At 45.3% G+C, this 14,487-nt stretch overlaps 1 protein-coding gene across 3 annotated transcripts in view; it reads left to right on the top strand.

Moving 5' to 3' along the window:
* Positions 1-14,487, top strand: part of LOC118216977 (voltage-dependent T-type calcium channel subunit alpha-1I-like) — a 217,843-nt gene that overhangs the window by 14,926 nt on the left and 188,430 nt on the right. For 2 of the 3 annotated variants that reach the window (XR_004763109.1, XM_035398672.1), the window contains exon 1: positions 12,842-14,331. The exons of the other annotated variant lie outside the window; for it this stretch is intronic. The gene's annotated coding sequence lies outside the window, so the exon portion shown is untranslated. Of the gene's footprint in view, positions 1-12,841; positions 14,332-14,487 lie in introns of those variants that run through there. 3 annotated transcript variants of the gene reach the window in all.

Raw genomic sequence — 14,487 nt, 5'->3', positions numbered from 1 at the left:
TTGAGCTCCCCATCTTGGGGAACTGGGTAGTCAATTATACTATTCCAACCCCACATACACATATATATATATATATCGGAGAGGCAGGGTATGTTCTGCTTTATCTATAAAACAGGATGCTGCTGGCTTAGACTTGGGTAGTGGAGTGTTCTATTGTTCTTTCCGAAAAACATCACAGAGGCCGCTTTTCGGTGCCTGATGAGAGACCGCAGCTGATGTGAAAATGAATCGGGTTGATCAAATGTGCGCGAGCGGCGCTTGTTCGTGTTTCATGGTCACTTGCCGTTCACATGAATAGAAGTCTTGAATCAGATATGTGCATACTTTTCAAAGGGTTCACCTGCATCACAGTGCAGTACAGTTGCAGATGAAAGTTGTCCTGGTGCTAGCATCATTTCGGACTTTGGCCGAAAGGCTACTGTCTTTAACTGACACCATCCCTCGGATCCTGTCTAACACACACACACACACACACACACACACATTACATTTTTTAATTCAGCAGAAAACCCATATATTCTAATTCATTTGAGCGTTTTTTCCTCCAGTTTCCTCTTTTTTCATTCTCTCTCTGAGGAGAAAATAATTGGTAACTGCGTATCTTTGAGCCAGATCAATTTTATGTCTCCTTGTGCTTCAAACGCATGATGGAAATGGAGAACATTACCATCGGACGAGCGGCCGGGTGGACTGAGATTATTAATGACTTACTGTTTTAAAAAGAGAAGCGGGGAGTCCCTCTATCAGTGCCATACATTAGCTGGAGAACTGTGACTCTGCTCATACCCCCAGGGATGGACATGACTGAGACCACCCAGTTTATGGCTGGCCACAAACCCGCAAGGGACCATTTCTATATGATGGCACCCAGGGGTCACGCCTCTAATGCCATCTGATGTAATATAATGCAACGGAATGGAAATACTGCAGCGGGAGAGAGAAAGAGATGGAACAGCCAGAGGGTGAAACAGAAAGAGGAATACTACTACTATTACTGCTACTGATCCTATTACTACTACTACTACTACTACTAATAATAATAATAAATAAAATAACAACCAGACATGCAGCCACAATGTGCACTAATACTCTTATTAGGTGCACAGGAACACATTGATTGTTTCTTTTTAACAGACACAAGCCCAGCTTATTCTGGTAACCTCCAGTGCAGGCAAACTGTGCAGTGGGATTTAATGGAGTGTTCATTCAAACAGGTAAGTGTGTGCACTGACAGGTGGAAACAGAGTTTGTCAGAGGTCTCCCTCTCTGGCTCTCTTCCTCGCTTTCATCAGCGAGGCTCAGGTGTGAGGATGGTAATCAGCACACAGTCAGGACAGAGGGAGGTCAAAGGTCATCTCTCCGGAGAAGGGCAGTGCAGAGATTTGGATACCATGGTGACCAGGTTCCTGTTTCTCAGGGCATTCTTTTGTTTCTGTTTGCTCTCCCTCTCTCTCTCTCTCTCAGGTCTTTATTTGTTTCTCTATGTGCATCAGGTCTTTCTGTGGACCTGTGTGTCTTGTCATCTTCAGGCTTCTTTTAACTCTTGTCATTCTGTCTTTCGGTTGGTTTAATTTATTCTCACTCCATCAGTTTCTTTTTTCTTTTATTCTGCTCTCACTCCACCTCTCTCTCTCTCTCCCTCTCTCTCTCTCTCACTCTCTCTCTCTTGCCCGCTCTTTCGCGTTCTCTCTGTCTCTCTTAGTCTCCGGTGCTTTCTCACCACCACAAATCTTTTCCTGTCATCTCCGTCTGACGGCACCGATATTTATTGCACGTTGCACTTAAATATCTCAGTGAAAACTTCTGAACCCAGCCACTAGAACGGACCCAGGTTAGAAAGAAGGCCACGCTCCTGCAGCCTAATGTGTGAATGTAGCACGTGCCACGCGTGTGTTAGCATCGCCTGCGCTCGCATGCGTGCGCGTGCATTCACATGCGTGGGAAGAGGACCAATGAGAGGTGAGCATGGGGACAGTCTCGTTTAGGAGCGGAACCTGTGTGTCTACCTGTGCTGAAATGCGCATAAACGTCATGCTGATATTTATAGCACGGTCCCAGATTTCCCCTCCCCTCCCCTCCTCTCCTCTCCCTCGCCTCTCCCTCTCCTTCACTTATTATTTCTTCCTGCTTGAGATAGCTGGCCTGCTCCTGCACCCTCCCTGCACATTGATGGAGGGATTAATATTGGAGAGATGGACAAACTAATGAAGGAGAGAGAAAGAGAGTGAGAGAGAGGGAGAGGGTGACAGGTCGGTTGAAAGATAGAAACATAACTACCTGGAGCGGAGCTTTCACTTCACAGTGGAGAAAAAGTGATAGAGACAAAGAAAGACAGAGAGAGAGAAAGAAGAAGAGGCGCTCATTTAAAGTGCCCTGTGATCAGTCATAAAACCTACATGAGTCTGTCACAAAGCCTCCATGACAGCTCATATGGCTCAATGTTTACTAAAGGCTTATTACATAATCTCTCTCATGACAATCTGATGGGCATTGATAGACTTATAACAACTTGTCCATTGTCATTAGCTGTGTATTAGCCGTTAAATGTGTGCATCAATGGACGCAAAGAGCTGTGAGGCTTTGTTAAGTTGTCACTGGGGAATTACACTTTATAATCCTCTCCAGTTAAAGTGCCACCTCGTATTATAATGGCAAGACTTGAGTCTTCAGGTGAATTGGGTCTGCTTTAATCTGATTGGTTTATATTAATTCAAGTAGGCAATTCATTTGGACCTGGAGGCTGGCCTGTGCTCCAGTATGTAGTGCTTTCAGTTGAACCCTGAGCATGGCCAAACTGTGGGCGTCAGTGGAATTTCTGTTTTATATATGAGCAGGCAGTGCATTGAAAAAGAGGATACTATATTATAAAGTGGTCTATACGCCCTCTGGGGCAGAGGGGATATCTACTTGGGTAAAGTAGCTCACCAGAGGAAGCTGTCCGTACCTGTCTGTGTATCACTGTGTGTGAGTGTGTGTGCGTGTGTGTGTGTGCGTGCGTGCACATTCATGTGTGTGTGTCTGTGTGTGTGCGTGTCTGTATCTGTTTGTGCGTGTGTGTGTGTGTGTGTGTGTCTGTGTGTGCGCGCGCAGAACCTGCTAAGGAATCGTGGAATGATTCAGCTTAGCTTATATAAAGCTCATCTCTAAATATAGCAGCAGCATGCCTCCGGATTTCTGCACCAGAGCAATCGACCGCATTGATATGAGTGCCGGCCACGCGGCTCGGCTGGTGTCTTCGCCCGCTGCATTAACCCAATCCCCTACCTGCCCCTCCAAGACGCCTCGGCCAATTGCCTTCTCCCCGAGCTACACAGAGAAATGACAACAACAATAACTGCAGTCTGTCAAGTGTTATTTTATAAAATACAGGATTGGTGGTCTGAAGATTATTGTTTCTTGAGGGGGGGGGAGGGAGGAGGGGGGGGATCACTCGAGCCTGAAAGTGAAACGAAACGAAAACATCGACTTGGCAAAGACAGGGCCACGACGCCCCTCTCTCTCTCTCTCTCTCTCTCGTGGGCGAGCTCTCACACCCTCTCCACGCGAGGATCCGGGATCCGCGACGCCGTCTCTCTAATGCATATTATATGTCTGTTGTAGGGGAAATAAATACGGAAGCTCGGAAGCCACTCCAGTTCTGTTTATGTGCTGCGTGCGTATGGCGCGCTGCTGGCCTCTGAGAGTCAGCGCGTGAGGTCTGCTTGCCGCTCGCGTCTGCGTCCGTAGGAAAGGAAACTCTCTGTTCCGGCTTTGCGGCGGCAACCGTTTCGGTGATTCCCCACCGTTTCTGTGATTTCCCACTGTTTCTGTGATTTCCCACTGTTTCGGTGACCTCCCAACATTTTGGCTATCTTACACAACCCTTCCTGCTGCTCTTACTCAGAGAACCACTTTGCTCGGTTTTATTGAAAGAATGCAGCCTATCAGTGGGAGGGCGATGTCTAATTTCACTTCAAGATAGGAGGAAGGTACAGTAACTGAGTTGTACAGAGTGGTATTTTGGGCAGGGGGTGAGGCCTTCCTTACACTATTTTTTTCAAATTGCATAAAGAATTACTGTATAACAGTGTGTTACAGTAGTGTGGAATGGTGCATGGTTTACAGGGTTTGCGATAGTTGTGGGTCCGATATTGCAAAGGGGTTAAATATGTGACATTTCTGAATTCTTGTGGTTTGCTCCTGGTGTAGTTTGCTACAATATGCGTTAACTTTACAGCTTAGCTTGGCCCTTACAGGCATTCGCAAACACAATTAGCCAAATTTATTCTGCTGATCGCTCAGCTCAAAGATAAGGAGTGACGTCCTTTGCTTTTATGCCTCCTGGTTTTGGAGGGGAGCATTCTGCACACTGTGAGAGTTCAAACACAGGACAAATGGCCAAGCATGAAGGAGGCTACAAATTCACTCCAGGGAACTTTGTCACCGATCAAAGGGGGGGGGGGGGGAATGAGTTGGCTGCTTTTTTTCAAATTTATGCCTAAATAGTGTGCATGATTAGGCTCCTAAAATTTGGGGGGGGGGGACTTCAGGGCATGGCCAGACTCCTCACACACCCTTCAGGCATGGCCAGACTCCTCACACACTTGATGTTCCCTGATGATGCCCCCCCCCCCGCCCCCCACCTCCAAACCTGGAGTCATTTTGCTCCCAGACACAACTTACCCTCCATCCATCGCCCCGAGTCTGCTTTTTTTTAAGGGGGTGTTCAGTGCACTTACATCCCTACTGCAAAGCTGAAATCTCTGTGTCTGTATCCTCCATTCTCTGAGGAGGAAAGAAAGAGAACTCGGAGCCTCTGTCGGCGCTGCAGCCCCTGATTACACGGCTGCTGATTTTTCTGCTGTAATAGAGTCAGAGTCACTGTGAAATGCGAATACGACCGTAAACCTAAGCTTGCTCATTCGCAGTCACAGGCGGCCGCTCCAGAATTGCCCTGATTAGAAACCGCACTGGCTGACACTGTAACTTGGCCCTTCCTGTAGGTCGATGTTACGCCGTACCTGTGACTACAAGATGTTCCATTGGGCGTCTCTGTAGTGCTGCAATCGAAGGGAACTCGCGATCATCTTAAACAAAAGGGGAGGGGGGGTTGATTTTGTTTAGGGAGATCAGCTTGGCTCGACCGCTTCTGCGCACAGATCGTTGCGGCGAAGACGAGGTTAATAATGATACGCAATCGGAGGCTTTGGCTCGCCGCCTTCGTCAGCGCAGTGGCTGCTGGAGACCTGAGCGTTCCTGAAGCTGCGACGCGTCACCGGCGCCGTGGGCTACGAGATAATTAGAGAGGAATTTACACTCCGCAGCTCTGCTCTCAATAAGGCACTTAACAGCTTCCTAACTCGCAGCAGGAAATCCAAAAAAAGGGAAATCAATTTTTAATAGGAATGGATTGCGCTCTAATTCGAGCCACCGGGTTAAAGGAACGGAGTCGGCGGGATCAGAAGAATCCGCGAGCGCGTTCATAACGGACCTGGGGCCTCACCGTAGCGACCGCCTTCACGCCGGGAGTCGGATCGTTATTCTGTGTTTTTGTTGGTTGCCCGGCTGTACGCACGCTGTTAGAACTGACGCCACCAGGCCCAGGCATTCGAACCCGGGGACCCGTGTGAGACATTAGTCCTGCTCTCTGGAGCGGACACAGAACTCACACGGCTTCCGGGAGGAATATATTTCTGGAGCGAGTGTATTTAAGGTTCTCTCCACCCTCCCCCCCCCACCCCTGCCCTGCCAACCTCTTCCTCTTCCTTGCCCGTCACTGAACCTCCCCTTTAAAAGTAGTGACTGACCCCTCTCTCCCTCCTCCCCCATCTTCACCACGTCACAGGACGTTGGCACTTTCTCCCTCCACTTCTTCTTGTACCGATAGATGAGAGGCCTGATATTCGATTTCTAGAATTTCCCAACCCCGGAATTTTATTCAGGGGGGACTACTATGTATAAAGAGTGCTGCAATTTCTACATGGCGAAGCCAAAATATTTAAAAATGCCCTTTGATAAAAGCTGAGAATCAGAACTTTAGCCACATGTGTATTGTTTGATTACGAATGCATGGAGTACAGTGCCAAACCAAGGGAAAATATGTCTTTGTCCCAAACATTATGGAGCTCGCTGTATGTATAGTTTATTCTTTGTCATCATTATGCCTAAATCAGGGTAAAAGAATCCTGCAGAAAAAAAAGAACAGAGGATTCATTGATTTGTATTCATTTTTCGCTCATGACCGGAGTGAATCCAGCTCTGTGTGCAGTGACTCATCGTTTAAAAGGAACTGCAGCATTAGGCATAACTCAGGGGAAGGAAACCAGGGGTATAATTTATTAGAATAATTTGTGAAGAGACTGTGGAATATTCCAATATGAGATTGATTTAAATACACGTCCCATCTCAAACCCCTGTGGTCCAGACAGGACCCATCTTTGGTTCTTCTGTCTAGGGTCTTTATACCCCCCCCCCCCCCCCCCCCCGACCCACCCAACCCTGAGGTTGTCAATGCCTGCCATATAATGCCGATGAGATCCAAACATGCACTTCCCTCAGTAAGTTCAATAAATAAACACTATATTTATTGACCCGTTGTGAGGTCACATGACAGGGTCCTCTAGTCACATCACTATGCTCCCCCCCCCAGACCCCCCACACCTCAGCTCCTCACTTTCCCTCTCTAGGGCATTCCAGTCAACTCGGCCTTGTGTGCAGAAATGACCACCAGTAGAGGATGTACACTTCCAGCTGACATGTACCTTAGTGCACAGGAGGAAGAAAACCTCCCACACACGCACACACACACATACGAACACACACACACCCACATGCACAGCAACTGTCGTCCATAGGCCAACCCTCGAGGAATGACCTGTGCTGTCAACGAATCAGAATTGTTGCATCGAAGATGACAGCTCACTGATGTGGAATGAACCTGATGTGATTTATGTATATGGACCAGAGAGGGTGAAGTGATCGCACCAGTGTGACCTGCTGTTCTTCAGAGAATCTGGGCATTAAGCCACAAACATAAAGACACACACGCACGCACGCACACGCACCATCAGACACACATTCATATCTATGCACATGGACAAACACAAACACAAAGAGCCTTTATCTAGTTATGTATCTCTGCATATCTCTCTAATCCATCACATATATACTACAAGATTGTCTAAATAACAATATGATTTAATTGAATGGACACAACTTTACCTGTGTAGTATTTTGAGTAGTAATTATGTGTTTTGTATGTTTTGCATTTGTGTTTGCATGTGTGTAGGTGTGTGGGTGTGCATGTGTGTGTACGTGTGTGTGCATAGTGTGTGTGTGTCTGTGCATGTGATTGTGTGAGTGTGTGTGTGCATGTGTGTACGTGTGTGTGTCTTTGTGTGAGTGTCTGTCTGTGCATGTGAGTGTGTGAGTGTGTGTGTGCTTGTGTGTACATGTGGGTACATGTGAGTGTGTGTGTGCCTGTGTGCGTGGGTGTGTGTGTGTGTGTGTTGAGTTTGCACATCTCCACACAGTCCCCCAGCTCTCTCTCCACAGGAGAGCCAGCCTCGTCTGTCCAACAGAAGATCAATACTGCAAATAGCTGAAAAAGAATTACAGAGTAATGGAACAACAAACTGCTCTCCTTTACTTCCTCTTAAAATCCCAACAGGGGTTTGACAGCCGAGCCTCGAATAATGCAGTGACAGTGGGTCTCTAACCCCAATAATCGAAACCATAAAGCCAGCTCTACTGATGGACTAATTGCGTCACACACACGCAGACACCGCTAGTGCTAACCGCTACACAGCCGCCTTAATGCAGCGCCGTTGTTTATTTGCTCTCTCTAATATGTATTTGCGCAGTTTTTAACGTTACTGATGTCGCATGCGAGCTGCAGTCACTCGTGCGCATAAAAGAGTCTCTTCAGCTTGAACACATTTTACACGAGTTCAGAAGACTATAAAATGAATTGCATTCAAGGAAAATGCACTCTGTCAGAGTTGATTTAACACTGAACACTGCATGGGCTCATTTTCAACTGTGGTGCCCCGGGGCTGGTTACAACATTAGGGAAATAACCCAGGAACAGGGAGGCGTCACATGACAGGCTAGCGTGGAGGACGGGCCCACGGGCACTGGGGAAAGATTCATTAGTTCCCAACTCGTCGCTTTTTTCCTCAGTGGTGAAGATGCAACAGAATCCTTGGCTGAAGGAGGCTGTGAGGAGGAGGTGTGTTCGCATGTGTGTCTGTGTGTGTGAATGAGCGTGTGCATGTGTGTATGCCTGTGAGTGTGTCTGTGTGTGTGTGCGTGTGTGCACCTGCTTTTATGTGTGTCCATGTGTGTTTATGAATGTGTGTGCATGTTTGTGTTTCTGTGTGCTTGTGCATGTGTGTATATAGCATGTCTGTGTGTATTGTATGTGCGTGTGTGTATGTGTGTGTGTGTGTGTGCGTGTGTGTGTGCGTGTGTGCGTGTGTGTATGTGTGTGGTTCTGTATATGTATGTATGTATACGTGTGTGTGTGTGTGTGTGTGTGTGTGTGTGTGTGTGTATATGATTGTGTGTAGCAGTGAACTCTGCATGTCCCTCTGTATTCTCCTGCATCTCCATCCTGACAGTGGGCGTGTGTCTTTGACTAATTCCCTGGCTCTTTGAATAGGCGTGTCGAGCGGGATTTGACTGACAGGTGGCGGCTGGGAAATTCTCCCCCTGTGAGTTGAAGCGTGGCCAAACTCCTGAGTGTTCTGAGGTGGGGCTTGAGCAGCATGTTGTGTACTTTCAGTCTGGGAAAACATCAATTTTCTTCTATCTGGGGAAGGATGGAGGTGGGGGTGGGGGTGGGGGGGTGGGGGCGGCATATCTCCTTGTATGTTGAATGGGTGCATGGATCGGGATATCATAGGTGGGCAAGCAATAGACCATTCTGTCCCAACATATCTCTGTGAAGATGGCAAAGACAAAACAGATGGCATTGGACATCAGAAATAAGATTATTGATAAGCACATACAGTCGCGAGGCTATCTGACCATTTCACCAGACTAACATTCCAGTTTCAACAGTCCGTAATGTTATAAAGAAGTGTGCTTCCGATTGGACTGTGAACACCCTGTCAGGACATGGTTGAAAGAGAAAAACTGACCACAGATCCTGTAGACGGTTGGTTTGAATGGTTTAACAAGCTTCGAAAACAACTGGCAAAGAGTTGCCCTGGAGAGGGCAGGCACAGTGGCTTCACCGAGCGCCATCCACTGAGCACTGAATCGAGAACTTCTATGGTCAAAAGCCCAGGGAGACTCCACTGCTAAAGGACAGACATAAAAAAAGCCCAACTGAACTTTGCAAAAACCTACCTGCACAAGTGGACTGATGGGCTGATGAAACAAAATTGTAGCCCTTTATGTTTACCGAAGAACCAATTAAGCTTTCAAAGAAAAGAACACCCTCCCTACTGTCAAATGTCCGACACTGGCAGCTGTGAACGCATGCATTGCACCATGAAATCTGGGCGTTGCCAAAACCATTTTGGAGCGACATGTTCTATCCCATGTTACAAAACTGGGTGTCCGTCAAAGGTTGTGGGTCTTCCGGTAGAACAGTGACCCTAAATATACTTCAAAAAGTACCTTGTCGTGCTTCAAGGGGAAAGGCTGGACTGTTCAGGAGGAAAGACACCCTTCAAACATTGAAGAAGTAGAGCTCTATGCAGCTGAACAGTGGCTGAAAAATTTCAGCAAAAATCTGCAGCGAGCTCATCGCTGGGTGCAAGCAGTGTTTGGAGGCAGTTATTCTCACCAAAGGCGGTACAAGAAAGTATTAGCTCTTGGGTGCTATTTACTTTGTCGAGACCCATTTGGTCAGAGCAGTAAAAATGCTAAATTTAGGTTTCACAATAGTTTTTTTTTTTCTTTCTGTACAGTTTGAAATCAAACCAATGAAGGTTTGAAAGCTAAAAATGTATCGTAATTCAGTGTAATTTATTTTAGTGCCAATCATTTTGGCCACCACTGTATCTGATCATTTTGTTGTTGCAGTTTTTGAGCTGTGTTAGTTGGCTTTTGCCAAATGAGATCCGGTATCGGGAGGTGGTTTATTCATCAAAGAGAAGTGACTTTTTGTTTTGAGAAAGGGTGCAGGGTGAAAAGAAAGCCCCAAATGATTGACGTGCCGCTAAGTGCCGCCATTGTGGCTCAGACTGGTTGACAAAAGGGAACAGGTGTAAACTCTGCATGGCGGTAAATGTTTCATGAAGACCAGCGTTTTGGGTTTCCCAGTGCAGAACGGACACAGTGTGGAATTTCACTGCTGTGCCGCGCGGCCCTACGGCAACATTAGAAATGGCATTTCAGCGTTGCTAATAATCGGTGAATTGTTCACCTAAGGCCTGCATAACCAGGACACAGGGTCAATCTCTCAGACATCACTGCCCATAAAGGTGTCCCTGGGTTACTGCTCATACTGAAATATTACTTACTGAGATAGTATATACATCAAGAGCAGGTTTGTTTAATTAATATATGCGCCCCAGGCATACTGGTTGTGATAAGCCATCAGCGTTATGTGATTGTAATACACAGATAAGGATGTTGCAATTTGGTTACTTATATTGTGGGTTTACTAACACACTGAGTTGGTGAGCTGTATGATCATCTCTGACTGAGTAGAAAGGTTGCAAATGTAAACTGACAGGCATGGCTATTCACTGAAGGCAGTTTTTTATTAAATCGTGCTCGTTGTGTATGAGGCTACATAAATAGCCTTATGCAAACTCTTTCCAATTACCTCTTAGATTCATCCCATAGAACTACATTGTAGGTATTATCATACATTAGATGCTATTTTGCAAATAGCTAATTAATAACATTGCAAGGACACGCATTTTTGTAAATTTTTAGCATTTTTGAAAATCTACTTATAATACTTTTCCTAATAATAATAATAATAATTTTGGTGTGTCAATCGCCAATAGAAAACTGTCATTCTGCTACACCAGGTTGACGAGTTCATGGTCACATTGGGCGCCCGGTATCTGTCCATGGTACTGAAAACGCTCTCCTCTTCAAGCCGATTTAACGTTATTATATTTTATAATATAAAGATGTCATTAGGGGGTCCACTGCCGATATAAAATATGTATGTTATCCTTTCACGTCGTCCCCCGATGGACTTTTTTATTTTGTACTCTGCCTGATTTGCTTTCATCTATTGATTTTCGGAATGTATTGTGAAGCAGGTCCTGGATTGCATTCATTGTAGACTGTCTGATGAAATAAAGACTAGCATGCTGATATATAATTCTCTATATGCTTTATGTTCATGGATTTATGTATTAATATAGCAGTCGCTGCGTGGGCCCTGTCTCTTCTGTGCAGAACGTACGAATTTTATTGTGAACGCTAGGGACTGCTGCTCTATGTAAGGGAACTGCGAACACATTTCCTGATCATTCCGGTGCAGTGGTTAGTGGTGTTAGGGCGCGAAGCAGCAGTACTGTGCTTGAAGCAATTTCTTCTGGGAAGAAATTGCATCAATTGATTACTTTTGGGAAGGTGAAAAGACTACCACAACTACTTTCCACGCGGGAACTTTTATTTGTGCACGATTCTGTCCCATTGCATTGTATTTCGGAATTAATAATTAGTAGGTCTTATACTGAGCGGCAAAGACTGGTTACATTTTTTGCGCACACAATCCATTCATACAACTAGATATTTACTGAAGCAATCAGATTAAGTACCTTTCACATGGGACTAACGTCAGCGCCCCAGCTGGGAATCGAACGTACAACCCCAGTTCCATTATGTTATACTGTCGCCCTACCTGCGCGCCCCACGTGACAGCGTACAAGACTGAGAGGGTGAAGGTAGTTACTTAATTTACGAAATGTGTGTACTATGACCGTCTTGGAATCCAGTTATTCAACAAACCCCACCGAGAAAAAATACCTTCGAGCACGGAAATGCACGCAACGAATGAAACTACGCCCTTTCACCGGGTCTGTGCTCAAAGACTTGCTCTAATAATGTACACGGACTGCGCACGCTTCATTTGCGTGTACTGAGGGAAAAGTACCGCCAAGCTAATATATGGATGGTCTTTTAAAGAGTCTCCGAATGCCCCGCGCTTCTACCAAAATCGCCCACAGTGGCAGTCTGCGGAACCGCTGCCAATTGTAGGCTGCACCGCTGCCTCGCGTTAGTTTTTCTTTCGATGAAAGTAACAGTCGCATGCATTTGTTCCAGTGTGAATGCCCTTTTGACAGAAGTTCATATCTTCTATACAAAAAGGTTAAACATCCCGCGGAGAGCTAGAGAGCCGAGACAAAGCCCAGTCGTGTCGGGCTACTGCATCGAATGCAGTTAGTGACACGTGCAGAGTTCTGAGTTTAATCCGCTGTTTCAGTCCATTGCACATTGATATCTATCTTAATTTTTTGTTGTTTATGTCTGGGGTTGTGGTTAAAATAACTCTGTGTTCCCTAATGATTGAGAGATGGATAACTATATTTTCGTTTAATATATATGCATGAAGTGCTGCTCCAGCAGACTGCATTGGTGTACAATTAATATGAAAACGACATATTTAAATGACCAACCGCTTGTCTGCTTTGCAATCACCGCGTCACTTGGTGTTTTCATGTTTATCACACGTTTGACTGTATGTCTGTACATATGTCTGGTTCCTTAAAAACTGCCGGCATGTTTTTGTATGTGTGTATATCGGTTTACATGAAATCAGTTTTCTTCCTGAATATCAAACCGAGTGATTTAGCTTCCAGCCCGTGTGTGGCTGTTCGTGTAGGTTTTTTTTTTTTTTTTTTTTTACGTTGCCGCTGTGTGTGGTTGGGGTGTGTGGTCGTATGTTGGAATGTCGCTTTGATTAGCGCACCTCTTGTCCCCGAGCTGCCCGCGCGGCTGCGTTCAGTGCGCCAGCCTGTCGCTGTTATTTAAACTCACGGGAGTGCAGGGATGCCGAGAATCGGGCTGCCAATAGCACAGATTATTATTTTACACAAATATTCTTTTGAAGTCGCCACCCGATACCTATCTGTGTAGAACAACTACCGGAGGGAAAAAAAACGTTGCTGTGGAAGAAAGGAGATAATAATTCTGAAATAGAGGCAATTTCCATTTTAAACTGGTTAATATGGTGGTGCATGACAGCTGCACCAGAAAGTATTCCATTTAAAAAAACAATCTCGTCATGTACAGGTAGTCGTGTCAGAGATGGGGAGCGCATCCAACTCCAGCACCAGGTATGGTCGTGTCCATCGGCGCTTACTTTGTTCAGCTGATCTCGGATGTGCTATCCTGGGTGTATGAAGCTATGTGAATGCGCTTAAAGCAACGCTGCGAGAATCGGGCGAAGAAACGAATCAAAGAGCGAAGGGAAGTTAATCAGCTCCTATCTTCCAGGGGATCCCGTTACAACACCGGTTGTTATTTTGCCTCTTCGGATTATTGGATTAATTGATAAAAGGACACTGTCAAAATGCATCATATCACTACTAAACGATTACAGATGACGAAAGGAACCACAAAACGAAGCACAAATGCATGCTCGTGGTCAACCAGAGCAATTTAACGGATATTTATTTCGTTTTGGGCTGCTGTGGTGCGTTAACCACCGTAAACAACGGCTCGGGTGTTTGAAAATGTATTAAAGTGCAAAAAGAGATTATTTCTGGACTAATTGAAAATTGCATTGGGGATTTTAAACCTGTACTTCCACCAGCAAGCATATTTATGCTACATAGTGAGCAAAAGTGATTATTTTTGAGAACGGATATACAGATCAATTAAAAGACTGGGAAATAAAATGTAGACCTCTTCTACAAAAGCGTTTCAAGCATAAAAGGCATAACAAGTGACTAACTCCGATACTACTCGACACTGACAGTTAGAATACCAAATCATCTGATTTTTAAAGAATACTTTGCAACACTTGATCAATATTATTAAAAGCGAATAACTAGAGAGAACACATGAGAAGCAGCACAGTAAAAATGCGGATTTTCAAGCCGCTCGAGACGCTCGCGCAGACACATTCGACTGAGGAGGAGTTGCCAAGGCTACAGTGCTTCACAGACTGGTGAAGCTGATTTTTAAACGTTTAGAAATATTTATTTTTGGAGAAAATGGACCGAATTGCGTGTATTTTAGTGTGATCCAATTAAATCCAGTTTTATTTATTTTTTCTTTTTCTCGTCAAAATGCAGTTGGATTCATTGACTCGCTCCTGATTGGATATCGATTTTTCTTGGTCTTAAAAAAAAAAAAAAACATTGCTTCCTTAGAGACGCTGCTTTTATTTAGTGCCTCGAGGCACGCCTTTCTTTGATGTCAGTCAAGGTAAGTTTTTTTATTATTATTATTTTTATTCTGCTTGTCTATAATTCTTAAAAGTTGGTCGGGTGTTTGTCTTGGTTGTCTAACATTACACACGGTGGGACTTGTTTTAGTACGCTAATGTGTGGGATTCTCCGTGTGGCCCTCACGTTTAAATGA

Source organism: Anguilla anguilla, chromosome 17, assembly GCF_013347855.1.
Source record: "Anguilla anguilla isolate fAngAng1 chromosome 17, fAngAng1.pri, whole genome shotgun sequence".
NCBI classification, from domain to species: Eukaryota; Metazoa; Chordata; class Actinopteri; order Anguilliformes; family Anguillidae; genus Anguilla; species Anguilla anguilla.
Note: the sequence above shows the minus strand (reverse complement) of the source record. Positions and strands in the feature narration are given on the sequence as shown.